General features: G+C 40.1%; 21 non-coding genes across 21 annotated transcripts; all 21 read right to left on the bottom strand.

The window, feature by feature from the left end:
* Nucleotides 1-1,084: 1,084 nt before the first annotated feature.
* On the bottom strand, nt 1,085-1,157 carry trnar-acg (transfer RNA arginine (anticodon ACG)). The gene has a single exon. It is a non-coding gene; the product is annotated as a tRNA-Arg (tRNA).
* A 1,127-nt stretch (nt 1,158-2,284) lies between these two features.
* Nucleotides 2,285-2,357, bottom strand: trnar-acg (transfer RNA arginine (anticodon ACG)). Its single transcript has one exon. It is a non-coding gene; the product is annotated as a tRNA-Arg (tRNA).
* Nucleotides 2,358-3,483: 1,126 nt separating this feature from the next.
* Nucleotides 3,484-3,556, bottom strand: trnar-acg (transfer RNA arginine (anticodon ACG)). The gene has a single exon. It is a non-coding gene; the product is annotated as a tRNA-Arg (tRNA).
* Nucleotides 3,557-3,778: 222 nt separating this feature from the next.
* On the bottom strand, nt 3,779-3,850 carry trnah-gug (transfer RNA histidin (anticodon GUG)). Its single transcript has one exon. It is a non-coding gene; the product is annotated as a tRNA-His (tRNA).
* Nucleotides 3,851-4,682: 832 nt separating this feature from the next.
* trnar-acg (transfer RNA arginine (anticodon ACG)) lies at nt 4,683-4,755 on the bottom strand. The gene has a single exon. It is a non-coding gene; the product is annotated as a tRNA-Arg (tRNA).
* Nucleotides 4,756-4,977: 222 nt separating this feature from the next.
* On the bottom strand, nt 4,978-5,049 carry trnah-gug (transfer RNA histidin (anticodon GUG)). The gene has a single exon. It is a non-coding gene; the product is annotated as a tRNA-His (tRNA).
* A 2,031-nt stretch (nt 5,050-7,080) lies between these two features.
* On the bottom strand, nt 7,081-7,153 carry trnar-acg (transfer RNA arginine (anticodon ACG)). Its single transcript has one exon. It is a non-coding gene; the product is annotated as a tRNA-Arg (tRNA).
* A 222-nt stretch (nt 7,154-7,375) lies between these two features.
* On the bottom strand, nt 7,376-7,447 carry trnah-gug (transfer RNA histidin (anticodon GUG)). The gene has a single exon. It is a non-coding gene; the product is annotated as a tRNA-His (tRNA).
* Nucleotides 7,448-8,279: 832 nt separating this feature from the next.
* On the bottom strand, nt 8,280-8,352 carry trnar-acg (transfer RNA arginine (anticodon ACG)). The gene has a single exon. It is a non-coding gene; the product is annotated as a tRNA-Arg (tRNA).
* A 222-nt stretch (nt 8,353-8,574) lies between these two features.
* Nucleotides 8,575-8,646, bottom strand: trnah-gug (transfer RNA histidin (anticodon GUG)). Its single transcript has one exon. It is a non-coding gene; the product is annotated as a tRNA-His (tRNA).
* Nucleotides 8,647-9,773: 1,127 nt separating this feature from the next.
* trnah-gug (transfer RNA histidin (anticodon GUG)) lies at nt 9,774-9,845 on the bottom strand. The gene has a single exon. It is a non-coding gene; the product is annotated as a tRNA-His (tRNA).
* An 833-nt stretch (nt 9,846-10,678) lies between these two features.
* Nucleotides 10,679-10,751, bottom strand: trnar-acg (transfer RNA arginine (anticodon ACG)). The gene has a single exon. It is a non-coding gene; the product is annotated as a tRNA-Arg (tRNA).
* Nucleotides 10,752-11,877: 1,126 nt separating this feature from the next.
* Nucleotides 11,878-11,950, bottom strand: trnah-aug (transfer RNA histidin (anticodon AUG)). The gene has a single exon. It is a non-coding gene; the product is annotated as a tRNA-His (tRNA).
* A 222-nt stretch (nt 11,951-12,172) lies between these two features.
* On the bottom strand, nt 12,173-12,244 carry trnah-gug (transfer RNA histidin (anticodon GUG)). Its single transcript has one exon. It is a non-coding gene; the product is annotated as a tRNA-His (tRNA).
* Nucleotides 12,245-13,076: 832 nt separating this feature from the next.
* Nucleotides 13,077-13,149, bottom strand: trnar-acg (transfer RNA arginine (anticodon ACG)). The gene has a single exon. It is a non-coding gene; the product is annotated as a tRNA-Arg (tRNA).
* Nucleotides 13,150-13,371: 222 nt separating this feature from the next.
* trnah-gug (transfer RNA histidin (anticodon GUG)) lies at nt 13,372-13,443 on the bottom strand. Its single transcript has one exon. It is a non-coding gene; the product is annotated as a tRNA-His (tRNA).
* An 832-nt stretch (nt 13,444-14,275) lies between these two features.
* trnar-acg (transfer RNA arginine (anticodon ACG)) lies at nt 14,276-14,348 on the bottom strand. Its single transcript has one exon. It is a non-coding gene; the product is annotated as a tRNA-Arg (tRNA).
* A 1,126-nt stretch (nt 14,349-15,474) lies between these two features.
* Nucleotides 15,475-15,547, bottom strand: trnar-acg (transfer RNA arginine (anticodon ACG)). The gene has a single exon. It is a non-coding gene; the product is annotated as a tRNA-Arg (tRNA).
* Nucleotides 15,548-15,769: 222 nt separating this feature from the next.
* On the bottom strand, nt 15,770-15,841 carry trnah-gug (transfer RNA histidin (anticodon GUG)). Its single transcript has one exon. It is a non-coding gene; the product is annotated as a tRNA-His (tRNA).
* An 832-nt stretch (nt 15,842-16,673) lies between these two features.
* trnar-acg (transfer RNA arginine (anticodon ACG)) lies at nt 16,674-16,746 on the bottom strand. The gene has a single exon. It is a non-coding gene; the product is annotated as a tRNA-Arg (tRNA).
* Nucleotides 16,747-19,062: 2,316 nt separating this feature from the next.
* trnah-aug (transfer RNA histidin (anticodon AUG)) lies at nt 19,063-19,135 on the bottom strand. The gene has a single exon. It is a non-coding gene; the product is annotated as a tRNA-His (tRNA).
* Between the last annotated feature and the right edge of the window lie 396 nt (nt 19,136-19,531).

The raw sequence follows: 19,531 nt of genomic DNA, 5'->3' as shown, positions 1-19,531 counted from the left end.
CAAAATGATGAATATCAGTAGAAACACTCAAACTGAGCACTGCAATGCCTGGCATATTTCTATCATAGTGAGAATATTGTATTATTGGACATTTATGAATGCTGTCAAGCTATCTTTTTACTGTAATATTCTTATGTATGAAACTGATTGAGAAAAATGCAAAGAAATCTTGCTAGGTATGCCGTGACCCGTATTCGAACCGGTGTTGCTGCGACCACAACGCAGAGTACTTACCACTATACCATCACGGCTGCTTTTTCGTAGGGCACTGACATTTAATCATTGGACAAAGACCAGGTTTTTGTTTGGGCCTCCAAATTAGCTCTTGTCTAACATTCTAGTACTTACCAGTTATTTTACACACTGAGCCTAGAATCCTCTTATCCATAGTCACATGCATTATCCATTGTGCCCTTAGCCCCTATACCAGGGCTATTCAACTTAATTTCCCCTGGGGCCAGATTTTTCGGAGGACCAGAGGTGCACAACACGACACTACTGTATCAAAATGTTGTCAAATGTTGTGTGAAATAACATACCAAATGCTTTAGCAACATTCCTTTGCAAAATTACCCATCCAGTACCGAACCTGAATTAAAACTAGGACTAGACGAATACCAACCAGGTCTGAACCAGAACTAACCCTGAATCAAAGCAGGTGGAAAGCAAAATTCAGCAAGGCCTTAACCAAGACCAAACCAGGTCTAACCTAGTGCTAACACAGAATTAAACCCGTAAACAAGATGATTATTTTTTTAAAATTGATTTCAAAGATGGGTTGTGGACTGGAGTATATCAACTGGAGGGTCTGATGGACTGCTGCATACAAAATGCAGTGTACATAGGCTATACTACCACATCTACTTTTTGATACTGGGGTCTGACATCAAATCAGTGTACACAGACCAATCTATCAACAAAAAACAAAAACGATACACAGTAGTTTTACTTGCTTAAAAATTGAGAAGATAGAAGACAGAATCTGGTTTGATCTTCCAAATGAACCCTTGGTTCAACATTAAAGGATTTACCACTTATTTATTTCACACTGATCAACTGACCGTTTTCAAGTTAAAATTTGATGCGAGCTAGCCAGGAGTCGAACCTAGAATCTTCTGATCCGTAGTCAGACGCGTTATCCATTGCGCCACTAGCCCCTAAAACTCCAGCTTTGTGGCTCAGTTGTCCAGAGTTTAAGGACAAACTGATGAATATCAGTAGAAACTCTCAAACTGAGCACTGCAATGCCTGGCATATTTCTATTATAGTGAGAATATTGTATTATTGGACATTTATGAATGCTGTCAAGCTATCAATTTACTGTAATATTCTTATGTATGAAACTGATTGAGAAAAATGCAAAGAAATCTTGCTAGGTATGCCATGACCCGGATTCAAACCGGGGTTGCTGCGACCACAACGCAGAGTACTTACCACTATACGATCACGGCTGCTTTTTCGTAGGGCACTGACATTTAATCAGTGGACAAAGACCAGGTTTTTGTTTGGGCCTCCAAATTAGCTCTTGTCTAACATTCTAGTACTTACCAGTTATTTTACACACTGAGCCTAGAATCCTCTTATCCATAGTCACATGCATTATCCATTGTGCCCTTAGCCCCTATACCAGGGCTATTCAACTTAATTTCCCCTGGGGCCAGATTTTTCGGAGGACCAGAGGTGCACAACACGACACTACTGTATCAAAATGTTGTCAAATGTTGTGTGAAATAACATACCAAATGCTTTAGCAACATTCCTTTGCAAAATTACCCATCCAGTACCGAACCTGAATTAAAACTAGGACTAGACGAATACCAACCAGGTCTGAACCAGAACTAACCCTGAATCAAAGCAGGTGGAAAGCAAAATTCAGCAAGGCCTTAACCAAGACCAAACCAGGTCTAACCTAGTGCTAACACAGAATTAAACCCGTAAACAAGATGATTATTTTTTTAAAATTGATTTCAAAGATGGGTTGTGGACTGGAGTATATCAACTGGAGGGTCTGATGGACTGCTGCATACAAAATGCAGTGTACATAGGCTATACTACCACATCTACTTTTTGATACTGGGGTCTGACATCAAATCAGTGTACACAGACCAATCTATCAACAAAAAACAAAAACGATACACAGTAGTTTTACTTGCTTAAAAATTGAGAAGATAGAAGACAGAATCTGGTTTGATCTTCCAAATGAACCCTTGGTTCAACATTAAAGGATTTACCACTTATTTATTTCACACTGATCAACTGACCGTTTTCAAGTTAAAATTTGATGCGAGCTAGCCAGGAGTCGAACCTAGAATCTTCTGATCCGTAGTCAGACGCGTTATCCATTGCGCCACTAGCCCCTAAAACTCCAGCTTTGTGGCTCAGTTGTCCAGAGTTTAAGGACAAACTGATGAATATCAGTAGAAACTCTCAAACTGAGCACTGCAATGCCTGGCATATTTCTATTATAGTGAGAATATTGTATTATTGGACATTTATGAATGCTGTCAAGCTATCAATTTACTGTAATATTCTTATGTATGAAACTGATTGAGAAAAATGCAAAGAAATCTTGCTAGGTATGCCATGACCCGGATTCAAACCGGGGTTGCTGCGACCACAACGCAGAGTACTTACCACTATACGATCACGGCTGCTTTTTCGTAGGGCACTGACATTTAATCAGTGGACAAAGACCAGGTTTTTGTTTGGGCCTCCAAATTAGCTCTTGTCTAACATTCTAGTACTTACCAGTTATTTTACACACTGAGCCTAGAATCCTCTGATCCATAGTCACATGCGTTATCCATTGTGCCCTTAGCCCCTATACCAGGGCTATTCAATTAATTTCCCCTGGGGCCAGATTTTTCGGAGGACCAGAGGTGCACAACACGACACTACTGTATCAAAATGTTGTCAAATGTTGTGTGAAATAACATACCAAATGCTTTAGCAACATTCCTTTGCAAAATTACCCATCCAGTACCGAACCTGAATTAAAACTAGGACTAGACGAATACCAACCAGGTCTGAACCAGAACTAACCCTGAATCAAAGCAGGTGGAAAGCAAAATTCAGCAAGGCCTTAACCAAGACCAAACCAGGTCTAACCTAGTGCTAACACAGAATTAAACCCGTAAACAAGATGATTCTTTTTTTTAAATTGATTTCAAAGATGGGTTGTGGACTGGAGTATATCAACTGGAGGGTCTGATGGACTGCTGCATACAAAATGCAGTGTACATAGGCTATACTACCACATCTACTTTTTGATACTGGGGTCTGACATCAAATCAGTGTACACAGACCAATCTATCAACAAAAAACAAAAACGATACACAGTAGTTTTACTTGCTTAAAAATTGAGAAGATAGAAGACAGAATCTGGTTTGATCTTCCAAATGAACCCTTGGTTCAACATTAAAGGATTTACCACTTATTTATTTCACACTGATCAACTGACCGTTTTCAAGTTAAAATTTGATGCGAGCTAGCCAGGAGTCAAACCTAGAATCTTCTGATCCGTAGTCAGACGCGTTATCCATTGCGCCACTAGCCCCTAAAACTCCAGCTTTGTGGCTCAGTTGTCCAGAGTTTAAGGACAAACTGATGAATATCAGTAGAAACTCTCAAACTGAGCACTGCAATGCCTGGCATATTTCTATTATAGTGAGAATATTGTATTATTGGACATTTATGAATGCTGTCAAGCTATCAATTTACTGTAATATTCTTATGTATGAAACTGATTGAGAAAAATGCAAAGAAATCTTGGTAGGTATGCCGTGACCCGGATTCGAACCGGGGTTGCTGCGACCACAACGCAGAGTACTTACCACTATACGATCACGGCTGCTTTTTCGTAGGGCACTGACATTTAATCAGTGGACAAAGACCAGGTTTTTGTTTGGGCCTCCAAATTAGCTCTTGTCTAACATTCTAGTACTTACCAGTTATTTTACACACTGAGCCTAGAATCCTCTGATCCATAGTCACATGCGTTATCCATTGTGCCCTTAGCCCCTATACCAGGGCTATTCAATTAATTTCCCCTGGGGCCAGATTTTTCGGAGGACCAGAGGTGCACAACACGACACTACTGTATCAAAATGTTGTCAAATGTTGTGTGAAATAACATACCAAATGCTTTAGCAACATTCCTTTGCAAAATTACCCATCCAGTACCGAACCTGAATTAAAACTAGGACTAGACGAATACCAACCAGGTCTGAACCAGAACTAACCCTGAATCAAAGCAGGTGGAAAGCAAAATTCAGCAAGGCCTTAACCAAGACCAAACCAGGTCTAACCTAGTGCTAACACAGAATTAAACCCGTAAACAAGATGATTCTTTTTTTTTAATTGATTTCAAAGATGGGTTGTGGACTGGAGTATATCAACTGGAGGGTCTGATGGACTGCTGCATACAAAATGCAGTGTACATAGGCTATACTACCACATCTACTTTTTGATACTGGGGTCTGACATCAAATCAGTGTACAAAGACCAATCTATCACCAAAAAACAAAAACGATACACAGTAGTGTTACTTGCCTAAAAATTGAGAAGATAGAAGACAGAATCTGGTTTGATCTTCCAAATGAACCCTTGGTTTAACATTAAAGGATTTACCACTTATTCATTTCACACTGATCAACTGACCGTTTTCAAGTTAAAATTTGATGCGAGCTAGCCAGGAGTCGAACCTAGAATCTTCTGATCCGTAGTCAGACGCGTTATCCATTGCGCCACTAGCCCCTAAAACTCCAGCTTTGTGGCTCAGTTGTCCAGAGTTTAAGGACAAACTGATGAATATCAGTAGAAACACTCAAACTGAGCACTGCAATGCCTGGCATATTTCTATCATAGTGAGAATATTGTATTATTGGACATTTATGAATGCTGTCAAGCTATCTATTTACTGTAATATTCTTATGTATGAAACTGATTGAGAAAAATGCAAAGAAATCTTGCTAGGTATGCCGTGACCCGGATTCGAACCGGGGTTGCTGCGACCACAACGCAGAGTACTTACCACTATACGATCACGGCTGCTTTTTCGTAGGGCACTGACATTTAATCAGTGGACAAAGACCAGGTTTTTGTTTGGGCCTCCAAATTAGCTCTTGTCTAACATTCTAGTACTTACCAGTTATTTTACACACTGAGCCTAGAATCCTCTGATCCATAGTCACATGCATTATCCATTGTGCCCTTAGCCCCTATACCAGGGCTATTCAATTAATTTCCCCTGGGGCCAGATTTTTCGGAGGACCAGAGGTGCACAACACGACACTACTGTATCAAAATGTTGTCAAATGTTGTGTGAAATAACATACCAAATGCTTTAGCAACATTCCTTTGCAAAATTACCCATCCAGTACCGAACCTGAATTAAAACTAGGACTAGACGAATACCAACCAGGTCTGAACCAGAACTAACCCTGAATCAAAGCAGGTGGAAAGCAAAATTCAGCAAGGCCTTAACCAAGACCAAACCAGGTCTAACCTAGTGCTAACACAGAATTAAACCCGTAAACAAGATGGTTCTTTTTTTTAAATTGATTTCAAAGATGGGTTGTGGACTGGAGTATATCAACTGGAGGGTCTGATGGACTGCTGCATACAAAATGCAGTGTACATAGGCTATACTACCACATCTACTTTTTGATACTGGGGTCTGACATCAAATCAGTGTACAAAGACCAATCTATCAACAAAAAACAAAAACGATACACAGTAGTTTTACTTGCTTAAAAATTGAGAAGATAGAAGTCAGAATCTGGTTTGATCTTCCAAATGAACCCTTGGTTTAACATTAAAGGATTTACCACTTATTCATTTCACACTGATCAACTGACCGTTTTCAAGTTAAAATTTGATGCGAGCTAGCCAGGAGTCGAAACCAGAATCTTCTGATCTGTAGTCAGACGCGTTATCCATTGCGCCACTAGCCCCTAAAACTCCAGCTTTGTGGCTCAGTTGTCCAGAGTTTAAGGACAAACTGATGAATATCAGTAGAAACTCTCAAACTGAGCACTGCAATGCCTGGCATATTTCTATTATAGTGAGAATATTGTATTATTGGACATTTATGAATGCTGTCAAGCTATCAATTTACTGTAATATTCTTATGTATGAAACTGATTGAGAAAAATGCAAAGAAATCTTGGTACGTATGCAGTGACCCGGATTCGAACCGGGGTTGTTGCGACCACAACGCAGAGTACTTACCACTATACGATCACGGCTGCTTTTTCGTAGGGCACTGACATTTAATCAGTGGACAAAGACCAGGTTTTTGTTTGGGCCTCCAAATTAGCTCTTGTCTAACATTCTAGTACTTACCAGTTATTTTACACACTGAGCCTAGAATCCTCTGATCCATAGTCACATGCGTTATCCATTGTGCCCTTAGCCCCTATACCAGGGCTATTCAATTAATTTCCCCTGGGGCCAGATTTTTCGGAGGACCAGAGGTGCACAACACGACACTACTGTATCAAAATGTTGTCAAATGTTGTGTGAAATAACATACCAAATGCTTTAGCAACATTCCTTTGCAAAATTACCCATCCAGTACCGAAACTGAATTAAAACTAGGACTAGACGAATACCAACCAGGTCTGAACCAGAACTAACCCTGAATCAAAGCAGGTGGAAAGCAAAATTCAGCAAGGCCTTAACCAAGACCAAACCAGGTCTAACCTAGTGCTAACACAGAATTAAACCCGTAAACAAGATGATTCTTTTTTTTTAATTGATTTCAAAGATGGGTTGTGGACTGGAGTATATCAACTGGAGGGTCTGATGGACTGCTGCATACAAAATGCAGTGTACATAGGCTATACTACCACATCTACTTTTTGATACTGGGGTCTGACATCAAATCAGTGTACAAAGACCAATCTATCACCAAAAAACAAAAACGATACACAGTAGTGTTACTTGCCTAAAAATTGAGAAGATAGAAGACAGAATCTGGTTTGATCTTCCAAATGAACCCTTGGTTTAACATTAAAGGATTTACCACTTATTCATTTCACACTGATCAACTGACCGTTTTCAAGTTAAAATTTGATGCGAGCTAGCCAGGAGTCGAACCTAGAATCTTCTGATCCGTAGTCAGACGCGTTATCCATTGCGCCACTAGCCCCTAAAACTCCAGCTTTGTGGCTCAGTTGTCCAGAGTTTAAGGACAAACTGATGAATATCAGTAGAAACTCTCAAACTGAGCACTGCAATGCCTGGCATATTTCTATTATAGTGAGAATATTGTATTATTGGACATTTATGAATGCTGTCAAGCTATCAATTTACTGTAATATTCTTATGTATGAAACTGATTGAGAAAAATGCAAAGAAATCTTGCTAGGTATGCCGTGACCCGGATTCAAACCGGGGTTGCTGCGACCACAACGCAGAGTACTTACCACTATACGATCACGGCTGCTTTTTCGTAGGGCACTGACATTTAATCAGTGGACAAAGACCAGGTTTTTGTTTGGGCCTCCAAATTAGCTCTTGTCTAACATTCTAGTACTTACCAGTTATTTTACACACTGAGCCTAGAATCCTCTGATCCATAGTCACATGCGTTATCCATTGTGCCCTTAGCCCCTATACCAGGGCTATTCAATTAATTTCCCCTGGGGCCAGATTTTTCGGAGGACCAGAGGTGCACAACACGACACTACTGTATCAAAATGTTGTCAAATGTTGTGTGAAATAACATACCAAATGCTTTAGCAACATTCCTTTGCAAAATTACCCATCCAGTACCGAACCTGAATTAAAACTAGGACTAGACGAATACCAACCAGGTCTGAACCAGAACTAACCCTGAATCAAAGCAGGTGGAAAGCAAAATTCAGCAAGGCCTTAACCAAGACCAAACCAGGTCTAACCTAGTGCTAACACAGAATTAAACCCGTAAACAAGATGATTCTTTTTTTTAAATTGATTTCAAAGATGGGTTGTGGACTGGAGTATATCAACTGGAGGGTCTGATGGACTGCTGCATACAAAATGCAGTGTACATAGGCTATACTACCACATCTACTTTTTGATACTGGGGTCTGACATCAAATCAGTGTACAAAGACCAATCTATCACCAAAAAACAAAAACGATACACAGTAGTGTTACTTGCCTAAAAATTGAGAAGATAGAAGACAGAATCTGGTTTGATCTTCCAAATGAACCCTTGGTTTAACATTAAAGGATTCACCACTTATTCATTTCACACTGATCAACTGACCGTTTTCAAGTTAAAATTTGATGCGAGCTAGCCAGGAGTCGAACCTAGAATCTTCTGATCCGTAGTCAGACGCGTTATCCATTGCGCCACTAGCCCCTAAAACTCCAGCTTTGTGGCTCAGTTGTCCAGAGTTTAAGGACAAACTGATGAATATCAGTAGAAACACTCAAACTGAGCACTGCAATGCCTGGCATATTTCTATCATAGTGAGAATATTGTATTATTGGACATTTATGAATGCTGTCAAGCTATCTATTTACTGTAATATTCTTATGTATGAAACTGATTGAGAAAAATGCAAAGAAATCTTGCTAGGTATGCCGTGACCCGGATTCGAACCGGGGTTGCTGCGACCACAACGCAGAGTACTTACCACTATACGATCACGGCTGCTTTTTCGTAGGGCACTGACATTTAATCAGTGGACAAAGACCAGGTTTTTGTTTGGGCCTCCAAATTAGCTCTTGTCTAACATTCTAGTACTTACCAGTTATTTTACACACTGAGCCTAGAATCCTCTGATCCATAGTCAAATGCATTATCCATTGTGCCCTTAGCCCCTATACCAGGGCTATTCAATTAATTTCCCCTGGGGCCAGATTTTTCGGAGGACCAGAGGTGCACAACACGACACTACTGTATCAAAATGTTGTCAAATGTTGTGTGAAATAACATACCAAATGCTTTAGCAACATTCCTTTGCAAAATTACCCATCCAGTACCGAACCTGAATTAAAACTAGGACTAGACGAATACCAACCAGGTCTGAACCAGAACTAACCCTGAATCAAAGCAGGTGGAAAGCAAAATTCAGCAAGGCCTTAACCAAGACCAAACCAGGTCTAACCTAGTGCTAACACAGAATTAAACCCGTAAACAAGATGGTTCTTTTTTTTAAATTGATTTCAAAGATGGGTTGTGGACTGGAGTATATCAACTGGAGGGTCTGATGGACTGCTGCATACAAAATGCAGTGTACATAGGCTATACTACCACATCTACTTTTTGATACTGGGGTCTGACATCAAATCAGTGTACAAAGACCAATCTATCAACAAAAAACAAAAACGATACACAGTAGTTTTACTTGCTTAAAAATTGAGAAGATAGAAGACAGAATCTGGTTTGATCTTCCAAATGAACCCTTGGTTTAACATTAAAGGATTTACCACTTATTCATTTCACACTGATCAACTGACCGTTTTCAAGTTAAAATTTGATGCGAGCTAGCCAGGAGTCGAAACCAGAATCTTCTGATCTGTAGTCAGACGCGTTATCCATTGCGCCACTAGCCCCTAAAACTCCAGCTTTGTGGCTCAGTTGTCCAGAGTTTAAGGACAAACTGATGAATATCAGTAGAAACACTCAAACTGAGCACTGCAATGCCTGGCATATTTCTATCATAGTGAGAATATTGTATTATTGGACATTTATGAATGCTGTCAAGCTATCTTTTTACTGTAATATTCTTATGTATGAAACTGATTGAGAAAAATGCAAAGAAATCTTGCTAGGTATGCCGTGACCCGGATTCGAACCGGGGTTGCTGCGACCACAACGCAGAGTACTTACCACTATACGATCACGGCTGCTTTTTCGTAGGGCACTGACATTTAATCAGTGGACAAAGACCAGGTTTTTGTTTGGGCCTCCAAATTAGCTCTTGTCTAACATTCTAGTACTTACCAGTTATTTTACACACTGAGCCTAGAATCCTCTGATCCATAGTCACATGCGTTATCCATTGTGCCCTTAGCCCCTATACCAGGGCTATTCAACTTAATTTCCCCTGGGGCCAGATTTTTCGGAGGACCAGAGGTGCACAACACGACACTACTGTATCAAAATGTTGTCAAATGTTGTGTGAAATAACATACCAAATGCTTTAGCAACATTCCTTTGCAAAATTACCCATCCAGTACCGAACCTGAATTTAAACTAGGACTAGACGAATACCAACCAGGTCTGAACCAGAACTAACCCTGAATCAAAGCAGGTGGAAAGCAAAATTCAGCAAGGCCTTAACCAGGACCAAACCAGGTCTAACCTAGTGCTAACACAGAATTAAACCCGTAAACAAGATGATTCTTTTTTTTAAATTGATTTCAAAGATAGGTTGTGGACTGGAGTATATCAACTGGAGGGTCTGATGGACTGCTGCATACAAAATGCAGTGTACATAGGCTATACTACCACATCTACTTTTTGATACTGGGGTCTGACATCAAATCAGTGTACACAGACCAATCTATCAACAAAAAACAAAAACGATACACAGTAGTTTTACTTGCTTAAAAATTGAGAAGATAGAAGACAGAATCTGGTTTGATCTTCCAAATGAACCCTTGGTTCAACATTAAAGGATTTACCACTTATTTATTTCACACTGATCAACTGACCGTTTTCAAGTTAAAATTTGATGCGAGCTAGCCAGGAGTCGAACCTAGAATCTTCTGATCCGTAGTCAGACGCGTTATCCATTGCGCCACTAGCCCCTAAAACTCCAGCTTTGTGGCTCAGTTGTCCAGAGTTTAAGGACAAACTGATGAATATCAGTAGAAACTCTCAAACTGAGCACTGCAATGCCTGGCATTTTTCTATTATAGTGAGAATATTGTATTATTGGACATTTATGAATGCTGTCAAGCTATCAATTTACTGTAATATTCTTATGTATGAAACTGATTGAGAAAAATGCAAAGAAATCTTGGTAGGTATGCCGTGACCCGGATTCGAACCGGGGTTGCTGCGACCACAACGCAGAGTACTTACCACTATACGATCACGACTGCTTTTTCGTAGGGCACTGACATTTAATCAGTGGACAAAGACCAGGTTTTTGTTTGGGCCTCCAAATTAGCTCTTGTCTAACATTCTAGTACTTACCAGTTATTTTACACACTGAGCCTAGAATCCTCTGATCCATAGTCACATGCGTTATCCATTGTGCCCTTAGCCCCTATACCAGGGCTATTCAATTAATTTCCCCTGGGGCCAGATTTTTCGGAGGACCAGAGGTGCACAACACGACACTACTGTATCAAAATGTTGTCAAATGTTGTGTGAAATAACATACCAAATGCTTTAGCAACATTCCTTTGCAAAATTACCCATCCAGTACCGAACCTGAATTAAAACTAGGACTAGACGAATACCAACCAGGTCTGAACCAGAACTAACCCTGAATCAAAGCAGGTGGAAAGCAAAATTCAGCAAGGCCTTAACCAAGACCAAACCAGGTCTAACCTAGTGCTAACACAGAATTAAACCCGTAAACAAGATGATTCTTTTTTTTTAATTGATTTCAAAGATGGGTTGTGGACTGGAGTATATCAACTGGAGGGTCTGATGGACTGCTGCATACAAAATGCAGTGTACATAGGCTATACTACCACATCTACTTTTTGATACTGGGGTCTGACATCAAATCAGTGTACAAAGACCAATCTATCACCAAAAAACAAAAACGATACACAGTAGTGTTACTTGCCTAAAAATTGAGAAGATAGAAGACAGAATCTGGTTTGATCTTCCAAATGAACCCTTGGTTTAACATTAAAGGATTTACCACTTATTCATTTCACACTGATCAACTGACCGTTTTCAAGTTAAAATTTGATGCGAGCTAGCCAGGAGTCGAACCTAGAATCTTCTGATCCATAGTCAGACGCGTTATCCATTGCGCCACTAGCCCCTAAAACTCCAGCTTTGTGGCTCAGTTGTCCAGAGTTTAAGGACAAACTGATGAATATCAGTAGAAACTCTCAAACTGAGCACTGCAATGCCTGGCATATTTCTATTATAGTGAGAATATTGTATTATTGGACATTTATGAATGCTGTCAAGCTATCAATTTACTGTAATATTCTTATGTATGAAACTGATTGAGAAAAATGCAAAGAAATCTTGCTAGGTATGCCGTGACCCGGATTCAAACCGGGGTTGCTGCGACCACAACGCAGAGTACTTACCACTATACGATCACGGCTGCTTTTTCGTAGGGCACTGACATTTAATCAGTGGACAAAGACCAGGTTTTTGTTTGGGCCTCCAAATTAGCTCTTGTCTAACATTCTAGTACTTACCAGTTATTTTACACACTGAGCCTAGAATCCTCTGATCCATAGTCACATGCGTTATCCATTGTGCCCTTAGCCCCTATACCAGGGCTATTCAATTAATTTCCCCTGGGGCCAGATTTTTCGGAGGACCAGAGGTGCACAACACGACACTACTGTATCAAAATGTTGTCAAATGTTGTGTGAAATAACATACCAAATGCTTTAGCAACATTCCTTTGCAAAATTACCCATCCAGTACCGAACCTGAATTAAAACTAGGACTAGACGAATACCAACCAGGTCTGAACCAGAACTAACCCTGAATCAAAGCAGGTGGAAAGCAAAATTCAGCAAGGCCTTAACCAAGACCAAACCAGGTCTAACCTAGTGCTAACACAGAATTAAACCCGTAAACAAGATGATTCTTTTTTTTAAATTGATTTCAAAGATGGGTTGTGGACTGGAGTATATCAACTGGAGGGTCTGATGGACTGCTGCATACAAAATGCAGTGTACATAGGCTATACTACCACATCTACTTTTTGATACTGGGGTCTGACATCAAATCAGTGTACACAGACCAATCTATCAACAAAAAACAAAAACGATACACAGTAGTTTTACTTGCTTAAAAATTGAGAAGATAGAAGACAGAATCTGGTTTGATCTTCCAAATGAACCCTTGGTTCAACATTAAAGGATTTACCACTTATTTATTTCACACTGATCAACTGACCGTTTTCAAGTTAAAATTTGATGCGAGCTAGCCAGGAGTTGAACCTAGAATCTTCTGATCCGTAGTCAGACGCGTTATCCATTGCGCCACTAGCCCCTAAAACTCCAGCTTTGTGGCTCAGTTGTCCAGAGTTTAAGGACAAACTGATGAATATCAGTAGAAACTCTCAAACTGAGCACTGCAATGCCTGGCATATTTCTATTATAGTGAGAATATTGTATTATTGGACATTTATGAATGCTGTCAAGCTATCAATTTACTGTAATATTCTTATGTATGAAACTGATTGAGAAAAATGCAAAGAAATCTTGGTAGGTATGCCGTGACCCGGATTCGAACCGGGGTTGCTGCGACCACAACGCAGAGTACTTACCACTATACGATCACGGCTGCTTTTTCGTAGGGCACTGACATTTAATCAGTGGACAAAGACCAGGTTTTTGTTTGGGCCTCCAAATTAGCTCTTGTCTAACATTCTAGTACTTACCAGTTATTTTACACACTGAGCCTAGAATCCTCTGATCCATAGTCACATGCGTTATCCATTGTGCCCTTAGCCCCTATACCAGGGCTATTCAATTAATTTCCCCTGGGGCCAGATTTTTCGGAGGACCAGAGGTGCACAACACGACACTACTGTATCAAAATGTTGTCAAATGTTGTGTGAAATAACATACCAAATGCTTTAGCAACATTCCTTTGCAAAATTACCCATCCAGTACCGAACCTGAATTAAAACTAGGACTAGACGAATACCAACCAGGTCTGAACCAGAACTAACCCTGAATCAAAGCAGGTGGAAAGCAAAATTCAGCAAGGCCTTAACCAAGACCAAACCAGGTCTAACCTAGTGCTAACACAGAATTAAACCCGTAAACAAGATGATTCTTTTTTTTAAATTGATTTCAAAGATGGGTTGTGGACTGGAGTATATCAACTGGAGGGTCTGATGGACTGCTGCATACAAAATGCAGTGTACATAGGCTATACTACCACATCTACTTTTTGATACTGGGGTCTGACATCAAATCAGTGTACAAAGACCAATCTATCACCAAAAAACAAAAACGATACACAGTAGTGTTACTTGCCTAAAAATTGAGAAGATAGAAGACAGAATCTGGTTTGATCTTCCAAATGAACCCTTGGTTTAACATTAAAGGATTTACCACTTATTCATTTCACACTGATCAACTGACCGTTTTCAAGTTAATATTTGATGCGAGCTAGCCAGGAATCAAACCTAGAATCTTCTGATCCGTAGTCAGACGCGTTATCCATTGCGCCACTAGCCCCTAAAACTCCAGCTTTGTGGCTCAGTTGTCCAGAGTTTAAGGACAAACTGATGAATATCAGTAGAAACACTCAAACTGAGCACTGCAATGCCTGGCATATTTCTATCATAGTGAGAATATTGTATTATTGGACATTTATGAATGCTGTCAAGCTATCAATTTACTGTAATATTCTTATGTATGAAACTGATTGAGAAAAATGCAAAGAAATCTTGCTAGGTATGCCGTGACCCGGATTCAAACTGGGGTTGCTGCGACCACAACGCAGAGTACTTACCACTATACGATCACGGCTGCTTTTTCGTAGGGCACTGACATTTAATCAGTGGACAAAGACCAGGTTTTTGTTTGGGCCTCCAAATTAGCTCTTGTCTAACATTCTAGTACTTACCAGTTATTTTACACACTGAGCCTAGAATCCTCTGATCCATAGTCACATGCGTTATCCATTGTGCCCTTAGCCCCTATACCAGGGCTATTCAATTAATTTCCCCTGGGGCCAGATTTTTCGGAGGACCAGAGGTGCACAACACGACACTACTGTATCAAAATGTTGTCAAATGTTGTGTGAAATAACATACCAAATGCTTTAGCAACATTCCTTTGCAAAATTACCCATCCAGTACCGAACCTGAATTAAAACTAGGACTAGACGAATACCAACCAGGTCTGAACCAGAACTAACCCTGAATCAAAGCAGGTGGAAAGCAAAATTCAGCAAGGCCTTAACCAAGACCAAACCAGGTCTAACCTAGTGCTAACACAGAATTAAACCCGTAAACAAGATGATTCTTTTTTTTAAATTGATTTCAAAGATGGGTTGTGGACTGGAGTATATCAACTGGAGGGTCTGATGGACTGCTGCATACAAAATGCAGTGTACATAGGCTATACTACCACATCTACTTTTTGATACTGGGGTCTGACATCAATTCAGTGTACACAGACCAATCTATCAACAAAAAACAAAAACGATACACAGTAGTTTTACTTGCTTAAAAATTGAGAAGATAGAAGACAGAATCTGGTTTGATCTTCCAAATGAACCCTTGGTTCAACATTAAAGGATTTACCACTTATTTATTTCACACTGATCAACTGACCGTTTTCAAGTTAAAATTTGATGCGAGCTAGCCAGGAGTCGAACCTAGAATCTTCTGATCCGTAGTCAGACGCGTTATCCATTGCGCCACTAGCCCCTAAAACTCCAGCTTTGTGGCTCAGTTGTCCAGAGTTTAAGGACAAACTGATGAATATCAGTAGAAACTCTCAAACTGAGCACTGCAATGCCTGGCATATTTCTATTATAGTGAGAATATTGTATTATTGGACATTTATGAATGCTGTCAAGCTATCAATTTACTGTAATATTCTTATGTATGAAACTGATTGAGAAAAATGCAAAGAAATCTTGGTAGGTATGCCGTGACCCGGATTTGAACCGGGGTTGCTGCGACCACAACGCAGAGTACTTACCACTATACGATCACGGCTGCTTTTTCGTAGGGCACTGACATTTAATCAGTGGACAAAGACCAGGTTTTTGTTTGGGCCTCCAAATTAGCTCTTGTCTAACATTCTAGTACTTACCAGTTATTTTACACACTGAGCCTAGAATCCTCTGATCCATAGTCACATGCGTTATCCATTGTGCCCTTAGCCCCTATACCAGGGCTATTCAATTAATTTCCCCTGGGGCCAGATTTTTCGGAGGACCAGAGGTGCACAACACGACACTACTGTATCAAAATGTTGTCAAATGTTGTGTGAAATAACATACCAAATGCTTTAGCAACATTCCTTTGCAAAATTACCCATCCAGTACCGAACCTGAATTAAAACTAGGACTAGACGAATACCAACCAGGTCTGAACCAGAACTAACCCTGAATCAAAGCAGGTGGAAAGCAAAATTCAGCAAGGCCTTAACCAAGACCAAACCAGGTCTAACCTAGTGCTAACACAGAATTAAACCCGTAAACAAGATGATTCTTTTTTTTAAATTGATTTCAAAGATGGGTTGTGGACTGGAGTATATCAACTGGAGGGTCTGATGGACTGCTGCATACAAAATGCAGTGTACATAGGCTATACTACCACATCTACTTTTTGATACTGGGGTCTGACATCAAATCAGTGTACAAAGACCAATCTATCACCAAAAAACAAAAACGATACACAGTAGTGTTACTTGCCTAAAAATTGAGAAGATAGAAGACAGAATCTGGTTTGATCTTCCAAATGAACCCTTGGTTTAACATTAAAGGATTTACCACTTATTCATTTCACACTGATCAACTGACCGTTTTCAAGTTAAAATTTAATGCGAGCTAGCCAGGAGTCGAACCTAGAATCTTCTGATCCGTAGTCAGACGCGTTATCCATTGCGCCACTAGCCCCTAAAACTCCAGCTTTGTGGCTCAGTTGTCCAGAGTTTAAGGACAAACTGATGAATATCAGTAGAAACACTCAAACTGAGCACTGCAATGCCTGGCATATTTCTATTATAGTGAGAATATTGTATTATTGGACATTTATGAATGCTGTCAAGCTATCAATTTACTGTAATATTCTTATGTATGAAACTGATTGAGAAAAATGCAAAGAAATCTTGGTAGGTATGCCGTGACCCGGATTCGAACCGGGGTTGCGCGACCACAACGCAGAGTACATACCACTATACGATCATGGCTGCTTTTTCGTAGGGCACTGACATTTAATCAGTGGACAAAGACCAGGTTTTTGTTTGGGCCTCCAAATTATCTCTTGTCTAACATTCTAGTACTTACCAGTTATTTTACACACTGAGCCTAGAATCCTCTGATCCATAGTCACATGCGTTATCCATTGTGCCCTTAGCCCCTATACCAGGGCTATTCAACTTAATTTCCCCTAGGGCCAGATTTTTCGGAGGACCAGAGGTGCACAACACGACACTACTGTATCAAAATGTTGTCAAATGTTGTGTGAAATAACATACCAAATGCTTTAGCAACATTCCTTTGCAAAATTACCCATCCAGTACCGAACCTGAATTAAAACTAGGACTAGACGAATACCAACCAGGTCTGAACCAGAACTAACCCTGAATCAAAGCAGGTGGAAAGCAAAATTCAGCAAGGCCTTAACCAAGACCAAACCAGGTCTAACCTAGTGCTAACACAGAATTAAACCCGTAAACAAGATGATTCTTTTTTTTAAATTGATTTCAAAGATGGGTTGTGGACTGGAGTATATCAACTGGAGGGTCTGATGGACTGCTGCATACAAAATGCAGTGTACATAGGCTATACTACCACATCTACTTTTTGATACTGGGGTCTGACATCAAATCAGTGTACAAAGACCAATCTATCACCAAAAAACAAAAACGATACACAGTAGTGTTACTTGCCTAAAAATTGAGAAGATAGAAGACAGAATCTGGTTTGATCTTCCAAATGAACCCTTGGTTTAACATTAAAGGATTTACCACTTATTCATTTCACACTGATCAACTGACCGTTTTCAAGTTAAAATTTGATGCGAGCTAGCCAGGAGTCGAAACTAGAATCTTCTGATCCGTAGTCAGACGCGTTATCCATTGCGCCACTAGCCCCTAAAACTCCAGCTTTGTGGCTCAGTTGTCCAGAGTTTAAGGACAAACTGATGAATATCAGTAGAAACACTCAAACTGAGCACTGCAATGCCTGGCATATTTCTATCATAGTGAGAATATTGTATTATTGGACATTTATGAATGCTGTCAAGCTATCTATTTACTGTAATATTCTTATGTATGAAACTGATTGAGAAAAATGCAAAGAAATCTTGCTAGGTATGCCGTGACCCAGATTCGAACCGGGGTTGCTGCGACCACAACGCAGAGTACTTACCACTATACGATGACGGCTGCTTTTTCGTAGGGCACTGACATTTAATCAGTGGACAAAGACCAGGTTTTTGTTTGGGCCTCCAAATTAGCTCTTGTCTAACATTCTAGTACTTACCAGTTATTTTACACACTGAGCCTAGAATCCTCTGATCCATAGTCACATGCGTTATCCATTGTGCCCTTAGCCCCTATACCAGGGCTATTCAATTAATTTCCCCTGGGGCCAGATTTTTCGGAGGACCAGAGGTGCACAACACGACACTACTGTATCAAAATGTTGTCAAATGTGTGAAATAACATACCAAATGCTTTAGCAACATTCCTTTGCAAAATTACCCATCCAGTACCGAACCTGAATTAAAACTAGGACTAGACGAATACCAACCAGGTCTGAACCAGAACTAACCCTGAATCAAAGCAGGTGGAAAGCAAAATTCAGCAAGGCCTTAACCAAGACCAAACCAGGTCTAACCTAGTGCTAACACAGAATTAAACCCGTAAACAAGATGATTCTTTTTTTTTAAATTGATTTCAAAGATGGGTTGTGGACTGGAGTATATCAACTGGAGGGTCTGATGGACTGCTGCATACAAAATGCAGTGTACATAGGCTATACTACCACATCTACTTTTTGATACTGGGGTCTGACATCAAATCAGTGTACAAAGACCAATCCATCAACAAAAAACAAAAACGATACACAGTAGTGTTACTTGCTTAAAAATTGAGAAGATAGAATCTGGTTTGATCTTCCAAATGAACCCTTGGTTTAACATTAAAGGATTTACCACTTATTTATTTCACACTGATCAACTGACCGTTTTCAAGTTAGAATTTGATGCGAGCTAGCCAGGAGTCGAACCTAGAATCTTCTGATCCATAGTCAGACGCGTTATCCATTGCGCCACTAGCCCCTAAAGCTCCAGCTTTGTGGCTCAGTTGTCCAGAGTTTAAGGACAAACTGATGAATATCAGTAGAAACACTCAAACTGAGCACTGCAATGCCTGGCATATTTCTATCATAGTGAGAATATTGTATTATTGGACATGTATGAATGCTGTCAAGCTATCTATTCACTGTAATATTCTTATGTATGAAACTGATTGAGAAAAATGCAAAGAAATCTTGCTGGGTATGCCGTGACCTGGATTCGAACCGGGGTTGCCGCGACCACAACGCAGAGTACTTACCACTATACGATCGCGGCTGCTTTTTCGTAGGGCACTGACATCTAATCAGTGGACAAAGACCAGGTTTTTGTTTGGGCCTCCAAATTAGCTCTTGTCTAACATTCTAGTACTTACCAGTT

Source organism: Eucyclogobius newberryi, unplaced genomic scaffold (genome assembly GCF_026437365.1).
Source record: "Eucyclogobius newberryi isolate DKJ021-1_F unplaced genomic scaffold, fEucNew1.0.hap1 SCAF_10, whole genome shotgun sequence".
In the NCBI taxonomy this organism is placed as follows: domain Eukaryota; kingdom Metazoa; phylum Chordata; class Actinopteri; order Gobiiformes; family Gobiidae; genus Eucyclogobius; species Eucyclogobius newberryi.
This window is presented reverse-complemented; position numbering and strand designations above follow the sequence as displayed.